Raw genomic sequence first — 17,088 nt, 5'->3', positions numbered from 1 at the left:
CCTTGAAGTCGAACTATACTAGGACGTTACTTGAACTGGTCAAATGTCATTCTGCAATTGCCCATAAAATTGTATTTCTTAAAATTCTTGTCTAAATTCAGCATTTGAACATGCCACCACCACCCTTAAAATAAGCTTACTCTGATTAATGGAGACGGTAGCTGTCACACAGATAGACTTCTTAAATGAGCCTCATGTACCTCAAGTTTGAACAGTTCCAGTGTGTACAACCAAAGGCTTATGACCTTTGCTATTGGGGAAAAAATGATGTTTGTTGACTCTTGGGCTCATTATTTCACACACACAGCCAGTTGGATTAAAGTTTCCTAGAATGGAAATACCAGTTTCTAACACAAAGTGATTTTTTTTTCTGTTGCAAAAATGTTCTATTTCTCTTTCTCTGAGAGCCATTTTTTTTTACTTCTGTATAATAAACTTGAGAACTACAATGTATCTGCAGAAATAGGAATAGATGATTCAGCTTATCAAATCATATTTTTCTATAACTTCCAGATCAGGCAGTAATGAGGGAAATCAGTACCCCCATAAAAATAATTTTATTTCACTCATTCAAAAATTTTAAAAAAGTCTCTATAAAAATACTGTGACTCTGTTTTTATATGTATCTTTTCTGGCAACTAACTATTTTTAAAATATATATTTTAAAATGTATATTTTCCATTTTTGTTTGATGACAAAATTCATACTTTATTGATTCTCAAATGAATATTACAATTTTTTTTCATGTAGGAATCCTAGAGCCTACTTCCCCTGTGGATCTCAAAACATTTTCTTAAATATTTGAGGGGAGATGTTTCATCCTGGATTATACGCATGTAGAAAGAGAACCTGTAAATCACACTTAAGGACTGATGATAAAGAGTCATACAATTTATTGTGGACATATCCTTAATTTCCTTCTGCTTGCAGATTGGGGGAATAAAAATCCTAGTGTGTGGTATTATTTCCAAAATAGCACCTTCTTGAACAGAGGTATCCAGCTCTCTTATTCCAAGATGTATGTTAAAATACCAGAAATATATTTCCCAGTAAACAAGAAAAATCCCATATCAGCCACAAAACATAAGAAAAGTTTGTCTCACACCCCAAAACCTTTAGACTAGAAATGAAAATGATAGCATATTAAAAACAAACAAAAAACACTGAGAGAAGACTCACTCTCCTCTCACAGGTCCCAGTGAAGAATCATGAGAAATGAGGGGAGAAAAGAGGAGATGTGCAACTCCATAGTCACTCACCACTTTTCTTAGTAGAATTCTACACACCTCCTGATTAGGAAGGAAAACTCAGGGAAATGGTCCACATAAAGGGAATGAATCTCTTGGAATCTCAGTGTTCAGAAGCAGTTCTTTTGGCAGCTTACATTCTGTGTGGTGGCAATGATGTTCAGGAAGCTAGTAGATTTTGTCCAGAACTCCTTCTTGGTGCAACGGCCTTGCTTGTATTAGCAAAATCAGGAAAGAGCCTGGACATGGCCAAAAGTGAAAAGGCTAGGACACAGGACAGCAGAATATTTAACATTTCCTGGCTCTGTCACTTCACCAAGCAAAAATAAAGATTTTTTTTTGTGTGTTGTTTGGAAAGCTCATGACCCTCAACCATTCTACTCAATGTTTAATTTACAACAAATAAACCATTCAGTTTAATGCATATGACTACGTTTTTCAGAACAATTAGGTTGAAAGGGGCAGGAAAGGAGAAATATACACTCATTGTATGAATGAGTGAGAACCAGGTCTGAGAAGTGTGTTCTTTGTTTAAATATAAGTAAAAAGACTGAGTAAAGGGAAAGTGGAAGCAATGAGTCAAGAGTACAGTGTCGAGGAAGCTAAGGAAAAGTGTTCAAGAAGAAAATTCTTCTTCCAAAGAGTTGGCAACTGACTCAGATACCGGGAAAGATATGAGGACTAAAAACATTTGTATACTGAGGGGCTTCATATCCTTGGGTGAATTTATTCAGGGTGATTTTAGTGGTGTGATGACAGCAAGGGCTAAGTTAGAGAGGATTGTAGGGATAGTAGAAGGTGTGTGGAAGGTTGAAAAATGGCTCCCTCCAATAATGGCCTGAGTTTAGAGAGAGATTCCTACCATTTGGAAATTTACTGTTTTGTTAAAAGAGAATAGCTCACAATGTGTTCATATGTCAAATCATCATGTAGTACACTTTAAGTATCTTAAAATTTTATTTATCAATTGTGCCTCAATAAAGCAGTAGAAAAAGAGGAATAACTGTTGAGTAAGCAGAAATATATGTGTTTATGAATACTTGAGTGCATATATGCATATGATTGTGTATGAAAATAAATATATATAAAAATTGAAATTGTTTTAGTGGAACAGTTATTTTCTTCAATGTGCCTTAGTAAAAATATTTTTTCACCTATGCTTTAGAATAACAACCGACCAAGAATAAAAGTAATCTGTTCAGTTATATATAGTCACAAAAATGAAACTACCAAACCCCTCTTCTACTTACTTCTCATGGTGTAACGCTCTCAATTAGTGGAAAATCCACCATATGCTTATATCCTTCATTTGAGCTTAACTCCTATTGTGTCAAATTTATAAAATAAATTTAATTTAAAATTTACAGACCATATGTTGAGTTAAACTTGAAATCTCCTAGGACGCCTACAATAAGATAAATATTCAAATTGGTGAAGTAAATTTCCACAGCATAACCCCTACTTCTCCTTATTTCATATCCGACCATTTTTATCCAAGTCTCAGTGCATAAAATAGACATTGTATCATCCTAGGCCTGCCAATCATATTGCTCTAATTGTTGCAGAAAACTTAATGTGAATTTACCTCTGCTAAAATTGCTCCTCCACAAAGAGTTTCTCAAAGTATTTTACCAAGATTCTGTGTGTAGAACTTCACGATGTAAAGTGAAGTTCTAAAATAGAGTCACTTCCTGAAGAAGCACAGCTTTCACCCTCATTGAAGTTATAGTTGAGAGAAGAAAGCAAAAGGAATAATTATCTGGCATGAATGAGCAGTTTTCTCTTGGTGTGGCGACCTCAGTTTGCCCACATTTTGCATGGAAATAAGCTGGGTGCTTTCTTGCAGGAGGAAATTGAGAAAATAATAAGAAATAAACAACTGAGGGTTGGGGTAGAGAGGAAGAGAGGTGGAAGTAAAGAAAAAAGCCCTCTTTAGGGTTTGTTCAAAAACATCTTAAAACACTCTGATACCTTTATCTGATGAAAATAGTATACTTCCTTGAATATAGAAGCTGTTGCAGTTGCTAAGAGAATACATTTATATTGTTTTTGAAAGGGTACAGAAAGTATCTGTATAAGGTCTTTCTTCAGCAAATCCATGCTGCAGGCAAACTGGCCTGTCACTTGAGTTTTATGTACTGGAAGTTTCTGGAATATATGGATATTACAGGAGCCTCTGACAGGTCTCAATATGGTAATCATGGTGCAGCTTGGAATAGACCTCCTCCTCAGGAGATGTCATTCTATGCTTGAAAAGCAGCTCTATGCTTGCTATGGAGCCTGGACAGAGCATGAACACTGGACCATGGGCTACGACATGATGATGGCATCCAAACAGCCCATCGTGATCCTGGTACTATCTGATTTTGCAAAGTTGAAAAATAAATAAAAACAAGAATGAGAGCACCAATCTTTTTTTTTCCTAAGAAGATAATATTTTCCACAGATTATTTGTATGTCCCCTCACTCTGCATATTTTCCCCCTGTTCCTATCATGTAAAAGAGTATATCAATGTCAGCCAATGTTTCAGTTTAGGTTTTGGGTAGGATTGTGATTACACTGACACCAACCAGGTATAATATAACTAGTATAAGATAAAAGAATGTGTATCTTTAGGGGCAAAAGTAAGAACTATGCTTAGGTATTCTTATTTTCCATTCCAGATCCACTCTCCATTGCTCTCTACTACCTTCTTTGCTCCTAGAAGTGTGCATTCTATCTATAGATTCAAATGAGTTCCCTTACCTTTTAACCAGATGGATTCAGAACTCTGCTATAGCTCCACTCTCTGAGTTCAGAGCTGTGGTGGTCACAGTTTCGCGCGGCTACTCCTGAAATCTTCCAGCAGGCCAAGGCTTTTCCTTAACCCTGCCTACATATGTATGAAAACTCCTTCCTTAAACTCTCTTTAATTACCTTTTGAGGGTACCATCTGTTTTCTGATGGTCTTAACAGAAGCAGCTGTTTTGACGTATCTGTAACAAAACGATTGGTAAAAAAATGTAAAGGAACTGTTCTTATGAATTACATCAGATGGAAGCTGCTCATCCCTAACCTTCACAGGATCTCCAAGCCTTGCCCTATATCTTACACCCTGCTTTTTCTCAAACTCTCAGCCAGCATCTCTCCACACCACAGGCAACCAAAGATTCTCATTGCCTCCTTGGTCCCAGTAGCTCTGAGAGTTAGGGACATATAAACTTGTAGTTAGGAGAGACTCAGGAATGGAGTGAGGATGTCTGTTATGTATATGACATGGCAACTTAAAAAAAAAGTAAAAGAAACACCCTTAATTTTTCAAGGTCTGAAAAGAATACTTCCAAGGCAAATTTGTCGCTGTGCCAAAACAGCAACATCCAAATGTCACATATTATACTTAGGAGTGTTCAGTCTATTAATATCCAGGAACATGAATAGATGGACTAACTTCTATCACACATACTATAAAATCAACAAAAGGAAAATTCTAGCCTTTAATTATGAAATGTAAGCTTCTAGAGAAGAGTAGAATTGTGAAAGGATCTTGTTTGATGAGAATACATTTTCTTCATGGATTTTTTTGCTGGAATGCAAATCCACCATAACACCTTGATAGTATTAGAAATGCCTTTATTTACTTTTCAATGTTTATTTGATCCTGACTGCTTAAAAATTCATAAGTACTCAGCCAAGCATATGCAAGAAAAAAAACAAGTTTAGAATAGGTGAATAAACACAGAGTATGTGAACTTTTATAAAGCTGAAGATGTGTTGAATTTAGATCAAGTCTATTTTTGTAAAAGTTTATAACTATTTGCCAGCTTCTTTAAAAGCAAATACAAGAAAACAGGGATTTTCCATATTCTTAAACTTCACCTGTACCTTTCAGGTGAATTTATCATTTTTGTTTCTGACAAGGGTGATCTGTAGAAACGTGATTTAATTGTGTGCTTTTTAAACTGACAACTAATGGGCTGAAAGTTAGAATTTGATGATATAGAAGATCTCACACCAAAGCTCTGAGTACCAACCTGACTTTTCTTTCTTTATATTCTTTCTCTTTTACTATACAATTCCAGTTTTGAGCATAGAGCACTAACACCATCATAGGCATATCTGCTTTCTTGGAATCTTTTTGTTAGAGTATTGTGAGCAACATTTTTTCTATATATGCCATTAAAATCAATTCATGGTTCTGTGTATGGTTGAAATTGGACCTCAATTGATTCTAAATAACAGTAAAGTGGAAAGTTGATCTCCATCCACCATTTTAAACTTAATCTTTTTAATGCTGTGTTTGATCTCCTTTGATCTTTTTTTGAGAGTTATGCATTTGTAAACCATTTTCCTGAGTGTTTGATTTGACATATTTATAAACCTAAAAAATAGATGTTGCAATAGAGAAATAATTGTCAATAGCTTGACTCTTTTCTCCTTAAGGTTACCATGTTTTTCCTCCCTCAATCTAAACTCACCCTCTTAGGCTTGCACAAGTGCATGCCCGCACTCTTTCTCTCTCTTTCTCCCTTCCTTCCTTCCTTCCTCCTTCATGGCCCTCACTCAGTCTTATTCCTTCTGTTACTTCAGTAAAATTTCACTTATATGGAGAACAAAGTATAAATAAGGATTGAGTCTGATGCAAAAATGAGACATGTACTTCAGTAAAATTTCACTTGTATGGAGAACAAAGTAAAAATAAGGATTGAGTCTGATGCAAAAATGAGACATGTATTTCAGATACCTGATTACACTCCCCCCTCCATAGTGTTTTAATTCAAATTACTAAACGGATATTTACATATAATTCAATACAGGTCTAACATAGGTTGAATAAGGGGCACCTGGGAGGCTCAGTCCATGAAGCCTCTGAGTCTTAATTTCAGCTCAGGTCATGATCTCACAGTTTGTGTGATCAAGCCCCATGCTGGGCTCCATGATGAGTGTGGAGCCTGCAGCCTGCTTGGGATTCTCCCTCTGTCCCTCCACTGCTCACACTTGCATGCTTTTTCACTGTCTCTAAAAAATAGATAAATAAACTTAAGGAAATAAAATAAAATAGTTTGAATAAAAACTATTAACAAATTCCTCATTTCCTCTTATTGCAGTAGTTCTAGTTTGAAGATTAGTTCTATAGAGTTAATTGAACTTTACTTAGGACCCATTTTTTTAGGGAATTTTTACCTGTGATTAATTTTTTATGTAAATATTGACTCAACAGATAGAGATCATTTAATAAAATTCTGTTTATATATCTATATAATTATATTTATAGCAATATTAATTGTAGCAATAATATATGCATAATGATGTATATATCTATTATCAATAATTGAATTACTGATTAAGCACATCATGATATCTCTAGTGATCTCCCAAAGGAAACTCATTTTTATTATGAGTTAACTTTAATATCATACAAGTTAACCAGCAGTGTGGTTTTTAACAATTGATAATTCCTTAACTCATCAGAGTTTCCTTATTTGTCAACAGGGAAGAATGTGTCTGGCCCTATGAATTTATTTTCTGAATTTAAATACAACATTTATGTGGCCAGTTTTTGCAAAATCTCTGCATGGCTAACCGCAAAATTAAGTGGTGGCTCTGGTGATGGTGGTGGTGGTGGTGGAAGCAGCATTTGCCATAATTTTTTCTCTTTGTCTTCCTAGCAGTTCCCCAAGGTAATTTAGAACTCAAGAGATGGATGTTTCCTTTGCTGCTATAGTAAATGACCACAAACATAGTGGCTTACAATAATTTGATTTATTTATCTTCAAGCTCTGAATGTTAGAAGCCCAAACTGTCTTAACTGGACTAAAATCAAGGTGTTGTATGGATTATGTTCCTTCTGGAGGCAGAAGGGGAGAACCTGTCCCTTTGCCTTTTCCAGCTCTTAAAAGCCCCCTGAATTGCTTTGGTCATTTCCCTGTGCTCCATTATTAGGCCAACACACCTGTGTCTCTCCATGCCTTTCTTGCAGACTCATACTTTCCTCTGATTCTCTCTTCTGCTTTACTCTTCCATGTCTAAGGATTATGATTACATTGAGTTCACATGAATAATCTAGAATAATGTCTCATCTCCAGAGCATTTGCTTAATCACATCCTCAAAGGCCCTTTGCCATGTGACTTAACATTTTCATAGGTTTCAGGGATTATGAATGAGTGCTTCTGAGAGATCATTCTGCCTACTCCAAGAGACCTCTCCCATCTTTGAAAAACTTGCATCGAATCTTACACTGCCATTTCTCTGAAATGCGTTTTTATGTTTTGCCTGATAGGCTTATTTTGCTTATTTATTCAAAGAGTTTATTTATAAATTCTGGACACTTATCTTTTTCCAGTTACAAGTGTTTAAATGTATGTTCCTAGTTTGAAACTAATCTTTCAATTATCTTCCCTGACAGAAGATCATGAAGTTATTCTTCTGTATTTTCTTGTATTTTTAACTTTTGCCTTCAATATTTAAGTTTTTGCTTATCACTCAAACCTTACAAAGATAAGATAAACACTACAAAATACCTCTCTAATCATACTGTCAGAGGAATCTTAGGCTTGCATACAAATTTGTTTTGTGGGACTTAATGAAATGAAGATCCCTGATTGGAAATGAATCTGGACATCCCACTTTCATCTATTCATAGGGGAGCATACAGAATGCTATGTTACAAGTGTGTCCAGTGAGTCAGGTGGCTTGGATGAGTGACAGGAGCTGCAGAGACTCTGTCAAGGTAGCCATCAGCACACAGGTTAGCATGTCCTGTGAATAGATGAGTTCAACAAGGCAAATCTGTAAGGAGGTTGAGAAGGAGCAATCAAGGAAGGGGGTAGGAGAAGAACCAGAAGAGTTTCACATTCAAAAGGCTAAGGAAATTTGGGATTCAATGAGGAGTTTATGGTTTGCAATATTAAACACTCCCTGGATAACAAATGAAAAGTCAAAATTCATTGCATAGAGGAACAAACATTCAGTAGTGGTCTTTTTTTTTTAATTTTCTTTTTTTATGTTTTTATTTTTGAGAGAAAGATCACAAGTGTGCTCTGTCAGCACAGAGCCTGATGTGAAGCTCAAATTCACGAGCTATGAGAGAGATCATGACCTGAGCTGAAGAGGGACACTTAACCGACTGAGCCACCTAGGTGCCCACAGTAGTGGTCTTTCTGAAAGTTTATTCAGTGGTCAACCAAGAGATGAAATTGATATTGCCATGATCTGAACAATAAATTGCAAAAGAGGAAGCAGATATAGGGATTTGGATGTCTTTTTCAAGAATCTTGGCAATGCCAGGGAATAGAGAGGGAAATTAAACTGAAGAAGTCTTGAAGTATAAAAACAAATAGAAAAGACATGAGGATTTCAATCAGAATGGAAGTAGATAAAGGGAGGACTTATGGGGGAAAATAGGATAAGGTCTAATAACTGGAATGAAATTCTTGAGGTAGCATCTATGAGATTCCGAGAACAAGTGGAGGAGTTAGTTTGCTTCAGTCAAATGAGACATTTACTATCATCACGAGAGGAAGAAGTTACTTATAATTCATCATCACTTTTGCAGATGGGGTGCCAGGAATTTGAAGGAGTTCTTAGCTGAGTGTTTTTATATTTCTGTGAAGTGGGAGACAAGATTTTCTGCTGAGAATGAGTGGGAAGGTATTAGAGTAGGACAGTTTAGGAGTTAAGAAATGGTTTGATTAGATATTATGGAAAATGGAGAAAAACCTTATCAGAACAGAGAATTGGTGAGCAGGGTAAATGGTCCTATTGAGCTCAGAGAACATTAATTTATAGAGGCAATTTTCTGAGGATTTTGTGATTTTCTCCAGTTGGATTCAACTGCCCAGGTATAGGAACAAAGAACTCAGTCTGTTGGATTGCTTCAGCTTTGGTTTGTTAGGTGGGTTCAAAAATGGCAATTGAAAATGGAATTGAAAATATTAATAAATATGTAGTTGAAGAAATTGATCAAAGTTTGTAGGTTTAAAAAGAGGAAAGTAAAGCTGATGTAGAAATAAGACCTTATATATGATTGATTGTATATCACAGAAGAGTCCAAATTAGTCTGATTAAAAAAGAAGATTACTTTTTTTGGAAGCACTCACTCACCTTGGTCTAGTTTTAGGAACATTAGAAGATTAGTAAGTACTAAAGTTACATATATACCTTTTCTATCAATTTTTTTTATTTGTGTAAACATGTTCTTTCTAATGTCTTTCTAAAGAGAGAGTATTTTGTCCACGTTTAAGAAAAGCATCATGATATATTTTCTAAACTATTACCTCCTTTTCCATGGATTACTAATCAATGCTATATTGTCTGTAGGTCTCCCTTCAGCAAGTTTCCTGTGTGACATTTTTAATCTGGTGTTTTCAAGCTCATGTAACCAAGAATACATATTAAAGGATAATATAATTTTAGAAAATCATTACCTTTTTGATCCACAAAGTTTTATAATTTTAAATCAGATTAATGTCACTTTTGTCATTTCTTTGTGAGATCAAATGTATTTTGGTCATTTATTCTGGTTCAGTATATTCTCACTCTTCTATAAACCTCTCCCCTTGCTGAATTTTAGTTGATTAATATAGTGATTCAGAACTCACTAGAAGACACAGGTAAGTGTAGGAGGCTTCACATAAGGTCCTTAAGTTAGTTTGCACAGCACTGGGAAGCTTACCAGGACAGGACTCAGCTTACGTGCCGCAGAGCAACTGGGGATGTGAGAACGGAGTATTTTACCAACACTGCCCTTCAAGGTCCTCATCAGAGAGGTTCCTTATGACTTCTTAGGACTGTGCTTTTACTGTTGTACACGAAACACCTTCAGGTTGTGATGCACCCTCCTGATTATTATTCAGATATAAACTGAAACAATGCTGATTTTATTTGCATGCTCTTGCACAGATACCCTGCACCAGTATAAACAGAGAAGCCTAATGAACATTGTATAATTTACTTGGGGTTGAAAATATCCTCTCACTCACATTCTGTATCTTCATCCTTTTTACAGATTATGAAATATTCAGTATTTTTATACTGAGACACATTGCTCTTAACATATTTGGCACAGAAGGTTATCTTTAAAATCCCCTCTAAATCTCCCAAATTAATGTTCTGTGTAGTGAGCACCTGCCAGCTTTGATACAGTTATGGGATTAGACATTTTTGAATGATTTTTGACTCTGAAGGTTGTTTGCATGCTGTTACCAAATCTGGCTGTTTCAGCGCCAGTATCTTCTGTTTCATAAAGGATTTACTGTGAACCTAATAAATGTTTTCATCTAATTTTATAATTATCATACCTAGGAAGTGCCTTTATTAGAGCTTGGCACTTCCTACATATAAACCGCTGGCCCTGTAATTGACTTTAACCAAGTGAGTACTAATCCACAGTATTTCCTTGGAGGTGGGCTTGGTGGTTGGGGAGGGCCTTTATTATACCTCTTTTTCTCTGATAAAATAAATAAGAGTTTGTTTAACTTCTTATCTAATTAGATGTCATAATAAGACAAAGTTAATTCAACATCCATATGTTGTAGCAGGCTCTAATATTATTATTAAATGGGAAACTAAAACTGTTCAGAAAGAAAAATGTTAAGAAATAAACACTAAGCCTAAAAACAGCAATACAATGTGTGTAACTTGTGCACACTCAAAGACACTTGTGCATTTGTGTCTTCAGAGACACTCAGGGCCATGTATCCATGTGGCTCATTCATCTTGTTTTATTTCCTAAACTAAATGAAAAATGTATTTTCTTTTTTAGACAGATTTTATCTCAAATAATTTGTATAAATTTATTTCTTGGAGTTTCTGCATCCTCTTGTAACATGGAAGAATTGTTCATCTGAAGATGAGTGCTCTCACAATCGATCTGCATAATATCTTCTTAATAAACACTGAATGAATATGTATGTTTTATGATAAGCAAAGAAAAAAACCCACTTAACTCCTTGAAAAAAATGTTAACATTAAAATATATCTAAGTAGAAATTGAGAATGAACATTAAACATTTTATTTGTACATTCTATTTCTTATATATCTAAAAAATATATTCAAGAATGTTCTCAACTCCTTTGTCAAAGCAAATGGCTACATCAGAGAGAAGATGTCACTCACATCTCTATTTAACAGAGTGGGACTAATTTCCCCCATTTTCCTTAAGCAAGATTCCTGTTATCTTTAACACATGGTAACAAGATTTTAGGTTTGATTTTTAAACTACCGATACTGAGCTCTCCTCAAAATTGGTAACTGCAATTGAAAGTACTGTGCATTGAGTACTAAAATGAGTGGCTCAAATTTAATAAAACCACTGTCTTAAGCTCAAGTAGAATATTGCTTAATGGCTGAGACACATAAGTGAACTGGCAATTGCCTTACAATATATAATTGCAATGCAATATATAATTAGTGCAACAGGGGTCAATAATGTGATGCTATTAGAGTATAAGAGACTTTTAACCCAAGGTACAGGGATCAGGGGCAGATTATTGCTGAGTTCTGTAGTAAGAGGCCAGGTGAGTGAGAGCCAATTAGACAGACAAAACATAGAGAATCATCTAAAGACAAGGAAGATCCACTTTGTGCAAGGAGGTAGTTAGGAGATAGTTGTACTGTTCATTGAGATAGGAATCGATACATGGTAGCATGAAAAATGTATGAATTTTATTAAACTATTTAGGTTGTAAATATTTAGAATGTGGACCATCCAGCTTCAAATCTCATGATGCCACATCTGAACTCAAGAAAGAAATGGCAGAAAAGTTATACTTGGTATCAACATACCTATTTAAATTAAAATGTGCATGTGTTGTTAAATTTTCCATCACACAAATTTCTTCCCTGTCATTTATGAATAGTTATCTCAATCTATATGTATTTTGCACAGGCTATTTTCTAGAAAACTATCACTCCTTCTGAAGTTGTGCAAAATAATGTGTACACTCATACAATTCCTTTTAGACTCAAGTCACATTCTAACTCATCCATTAATGACTCTTCATCTCTTATAGGTGAGAGCTTTGTTTCCTTCCTCTGTATTCTGTTTCTCTTTTGGAAAGTGAAAGAGGACATCATTCGTGCTTATGCTACCAACACATGGGTATCATGTGGGCACAGATGATACAGAGGAGAGAACTAAAAAACCTTCCTCTTCCATGTGGTCCCTTCCAGCCATGAGGTGTGCAGTGAGGACTATATCCAAATCACTGGAGGGCTTTCAAAAATGCTCATGCTTGAAGCCCAAGGCCTGGGAATGTCTGTGAAGAAATAAATTGGAAATTTGAGGTAAAAAATTCTTCCAGTTATTTTCATTTATGCTTCTTTCCTTAAGCCTGTCTGCAGTTTGAGAGCCACTGGTTCTGAGCTGCAGAAATGTTTGGAGAGCTGTGCATCGAGGGTCATAAACTTAGATGGTAAATAAGAAGGAGAAATGACAATTTGGAGTAAACATTCAAAGGTCATAATCTAACATTTATTTTTGGATCAAAAAGTAGTAGGGAGTCATTAGAAGTCTGCAAAGAAAGAGACAACATGAATAGCCATTTTAGGTTTGTGGTGTAAAATGTGGCAAGCAAAGGGAAAGACATAGTTGTGAAAAATTATTATAAGACAGAGATAGACCTCATTCAGGGAAAATGCTGTCAATGTGTGAACTATAAAGTGGCATAGTAGGTATACAAAAATAGCATGAATAGTATGAGGTGAATTTTTTTCCAAAGAATTAAAAAAAATTTTTTTAAACATTTTACTTATTTTTGCAAGATACAGAGAGAGAGAGAGAGTATAAGCAGGGGAGGGGCAGAGAGAGAAGGAGACACAGAATCTAAAACAGGCTCCACGCTCTGAGTTATCAGCACAGAGCCTGATGTGGGGCTCGAACCCATGAACTGTGAGATCATGACCTGAGTCAAAGTCAGATGCTTAACCAACTGAGCCACCCAGGCATCCCTCCAAAGAATTTTTAATTTGAATCTCAGTTCTTTTGATCATATGCTGTGTGACCATGGACAAATTACTTTACCATTTCGAACCTGCTTTCTAATATAGTAAACATATTAGATATAAATACACTTTATAATATTTGGTCAATATTAAGGTCAATATTAAAATCATATCATGCATGTTCAAGAAATTGGAGGAGTTTTTTAATGTTTATTTTTGAGAGAGAGAGAGAGAGAGGGAACACAAGTAGGGGAGGGGCAGAGAGAGGGGTACAGAGCATCCTAAGTGGGCTCTGTGCTGACATTAGAGGGCCCCATATGGGCCTTAAACTCCACAACCATGAGATCATGACCTGAGCCAAAGTCAGACAGTTAACCAACAGACCCACCCAAGAGCCCCAAGAAATGGGAATTTTTATTACTACTTTATTTTCAGCATCCAGTGAAAAAAAGCAATAAGACCATACTAAGAACATTAGACAATAGGAGAGTTAGAAAGGGTATGCATTATTTTGCACAACTTAAAATCTCCATGTGGAGGGGCATCTGGGTGGCTGAGTCAGTTAAGCATCCAATTCTTGATTTCTGCTCAGGTCATGATCTCATGGTTTGTCAGTTCAAGCCCCACATTGGGCTCTGTGCTGACAGTGAGGAGCCTGCTTGGGATTCTCTCTTTCCCTCTCTCTCTGCCTCTCCCCCATCCCTCACTCTCTCTGTCTCTCTGTCAAAAATAAAGAAATAGACTTAAACATTTTTTTAATTTAAAAAGTAATATTAAAAAATCTCCATGTGGAGACTCAATATAGATAAACCATCTAATCTTATTTTTAAGTTATGTTGAAATATGCAGCACTGCAGGATATCACTTCCATTACCAAGAGCATAAATTCAACATTGAATATCTGTATAAACTATAGCAAGTTTAAAAGGGGGCATTTTCCCTTTTCCCCTGGGGAGAACATTGAAGTGCAGAGACATGAAGGATTTTGCATATGGCCACACTACTACTAAGTTGAGAGTCCAGGATTTGAAACAAAAATCACCTGCCTTCACAGCCCATACCTTTCCACTATGATCCATGCCTGAAATAATTGTTTGTGGTTAAGTGTTAATCTTTTCTGTTTACTCTGTCCCCACTTAAGTTTTAGCCCTTATTGTCTTTCACATTTACTATTACAAAACACTTTCTAACCAATCTCCACACCTCTAGTTTTCTTTACATTTGCTGCTTTTTACACCTATTTATTGAGTAACTAGTACATGCCTGACACTGTTCTAGGTACTGGGGATACAGGAGTTGCTCTGCCTCTTTTTTTCTTGGAACAGACAGTCTAGTGGAAGAGACACAGCAAATACCTAAATGTAGAGTACATAGCCATATAATATATAGCCTAGGGTGATAAGAGTGGCAAATATAAATTGAGCAGGGTAGGAGGATTAAAAGTTGGGTGAAAGTTACTGTGGAGTGGTTATTTATAAGGGAATTAGAGCAGACACTTGAGGGAAATGAGGGAGTGAAACATGCATAAATCTGGGAGATGGTTCTGCCTGGAACAGAAATAGCAGGGCAGATTATAAGTGTGCTCTCTGTGTTAAAAGAGCAGTGTGGGTGGAGCAGAATTTTTGAGAGACAGACACAGAGAGAGGGAATGAAAGAAAGAACAAGTGACAAAGATCAGTAGATAGAAGAGATTAGACCTAGACCCTTAAAGGCCAGAATAAGGTGTTTACTCTGAGTTGAGAAGCCAACTGCTAAGTCTTAATCAGAAAAATGATATGATCCAGTCTCTATTTTAGGGGAAAAAAACCCAGTCTACTCTGGTTCTTATATGAGATACTGCTGGCTACCTTTCCATGATACAGCATCAATCAGGCTTCTTTCTTACTCATAACCCAACAGCTCCTCATCCTCACAACCCAGTGAATTCAGCTTCTATTTAGTAGTGGCAACCATGTTTGTGGTGGCAGTGGTAGTGTAGTGTTCACAATACTTTCTGTTCCATGCCTCCTAGCCCTGTTGATCTCTTGATCTACAGAGTATTTGATCTTTCACAAATGTAATTCTTCCAGAAAATCCGCTATTTCTTGTGGAATATCCATTTTCATCTCAACGGACAATGATTGTTCTTCCATACAAGAGTTCTGAAAATTCTGTTCTGCAGAATTAAGATAAAAATCTTGGCATTCAAGCCCTTTTTATTCCTGCCACATTTTGGTTTTCTCTTTGTGGGTGGACTTTTCTTTTACCCATATCCCATAGTTAAATTCTTTCAGTTCTTCAAATTCTACTCTCTCTAGGAAGCCTTGTTTGATTTTTCTTTGTGAAAGTAATTGTTTTTACTTATGATCTTCCATGATGCCAATTCTTACTTTTTTTTTTTTAACTAAGCACCCTACATGGGGCTTGAACTCATGACACCAAGATCAAGAGTTGCATGCTCTACTGACTGAGCCAGCCATGTACTCCTTATGCCTTTTTTATGTCACTTAGCATTGACTATATTCTACCCTATACATGATTATCCATATCTTATTTCTAGTGCAAGGATCCATGGAAAAAAGCTCTCTGCCTAATCCATCTTTATGCCTAACGTAGTGTCTTAAATTCAACAGGATATAGATGAATATGTCAACAGTCAGTTAATTCTTAATATCATATCTATTCTGATTGTATGTATCATTTATTTCCATGATTCAGTTGTAACCTCTTTTAAATAAGAGCCTACATTTGTCCCTTTAATATGCTCCCCATGTGCTCCATATGGACGTCTGTTACTTTCCCTCAAGTCTTCAAAAGTTTATCAACTTAACGGTCAATTAATCCTCCAGGATGGAGGAATTTGCCAGTGGGTCAAAAGATTTAAATCATCCCTAGAGCTCCATTCTGAAAGAGAGATTTCTTAGTTTCAAAATGTTTGTGGAACGCCTTGTGCACTGAGGAGAGAGAGAGAGATAGTGAGGGCAGGTTCAAAGCCATTCTCCAGTGGCTCTCTAAAAAGCTGAGATGCCACAATTGGGGTCAGAAACCTTAATCTTTGCTATCAGAGTTTTTATTGCTCTGGCGTGTGTTGATGCACTCCAGAGGGAACTGTCGTCTTACTTTGCTTATTCCACAGGTTGGGAAACAGGCTTCTAGAGAGTATGCTGAAGTAAGAGAAAGAGGTGAAATAAAATCTTCATTTGATTCAGTCTTAGAGAATGATATGAAGGTGTAATATCTGGATTACTCATTTATAGAGCTATAGGTAAGTTGCAGAATAAATCAATTAAATATGATACATAAATTTATTTTTAGCTTTGATATTTTTGTTTACTTACACAAATTAATAGTATGCAGGTATGTGTCTGAATACAAAATAATGTTTTCTTAAAACATTATATTAAACAATTAAGAAAAAAAACCCTTCCATTTCCATAATGAATCTTCTGCCAACCTGCAAATAAACACAGTTAAATGATATGGAAAATGTCAATTCATGGTAGGTAGACTGGCCCTCAGTTGTTTTGTGTTCAACTATTATCTTACTATTCCAATCGTACATTATTAAATATTTGCTCATCTATTGCAGTACACCTCCATCTGACCCCTTAAGACTTGTTGGAGATTCTTCTAAAGGGACACTAAATAATTACTGTCAGGATTCCCACATCCTGGAGAGAGTCAAAAGTTAGGATAGGAGGCAGATGTAAATATAAGAAAAGAATAAGGGATTTGACAATTCAGTCCAGGTTACAGGTAGAAGAGCACAGATGAGACAGAGACATCTATTCAGAGCTGTATAGAGCAGTGAGGGTGATGCAAGGTGTGATCCAAGTGGTCTAGTTGTAATAATAGATCCTAGTATGCTGATCTGATGGTATATTATGAGTACTGTATTGTTTTTCTCCTTTAGAAACATCTGCATTACAATTGCAATAGG

General features: G+C 35.9%; 1 long non-coding RNA gene across 2 annotated transcripts in view; it reads left to right on the top strand.

The window, feature by feature from the left end:
* Positions 1 to 16,298, top strand: part of LOC115290510 — a 48,344-nt gene extending 32,046 nt beyond the window's left edge. The window contains exons 5-6 of one of the 2 annotated variants that reach the window (XR_003908154.1): positions 12,239 to 12,512; positions 16,285 to 16,298. This is a non-coding gene — a long non-coding RNA (uncharacterized LOC115290510). Of the gene's footprint in view, positions 1 to 10,988; positions 11,058 to 12,238; positions 12,513 to 16,284 lie in introns of those variants that run through there. The other variant, XR_003908156.1, reaches the window with a different exon arrangement.
* Positions 16,299 to 17,088: the final 790 nt, after the last annotated feature.

The sequence above is a fragment of the Suricata suricatta genome, chromosome 4 (assembly GCF_006229205.1).
Source record: "Suricata suricatta isolate VVHF042 chromosome 4, meerkat_22Aug2017_6uvM2_HiC, whole genome shotgun sequence".
Taxonomy (NCBI): Eukaryota; Metazoa; Chordata; class Mammalia; order Carnivora; family Herpestidae; genus Suricata; species Suricata suricatta.
The sequence above is the reverse complement of the archived record's forward strand: the minus strand, read 5'-3'. Positions and strand labels throughout refer to the sequence as shown.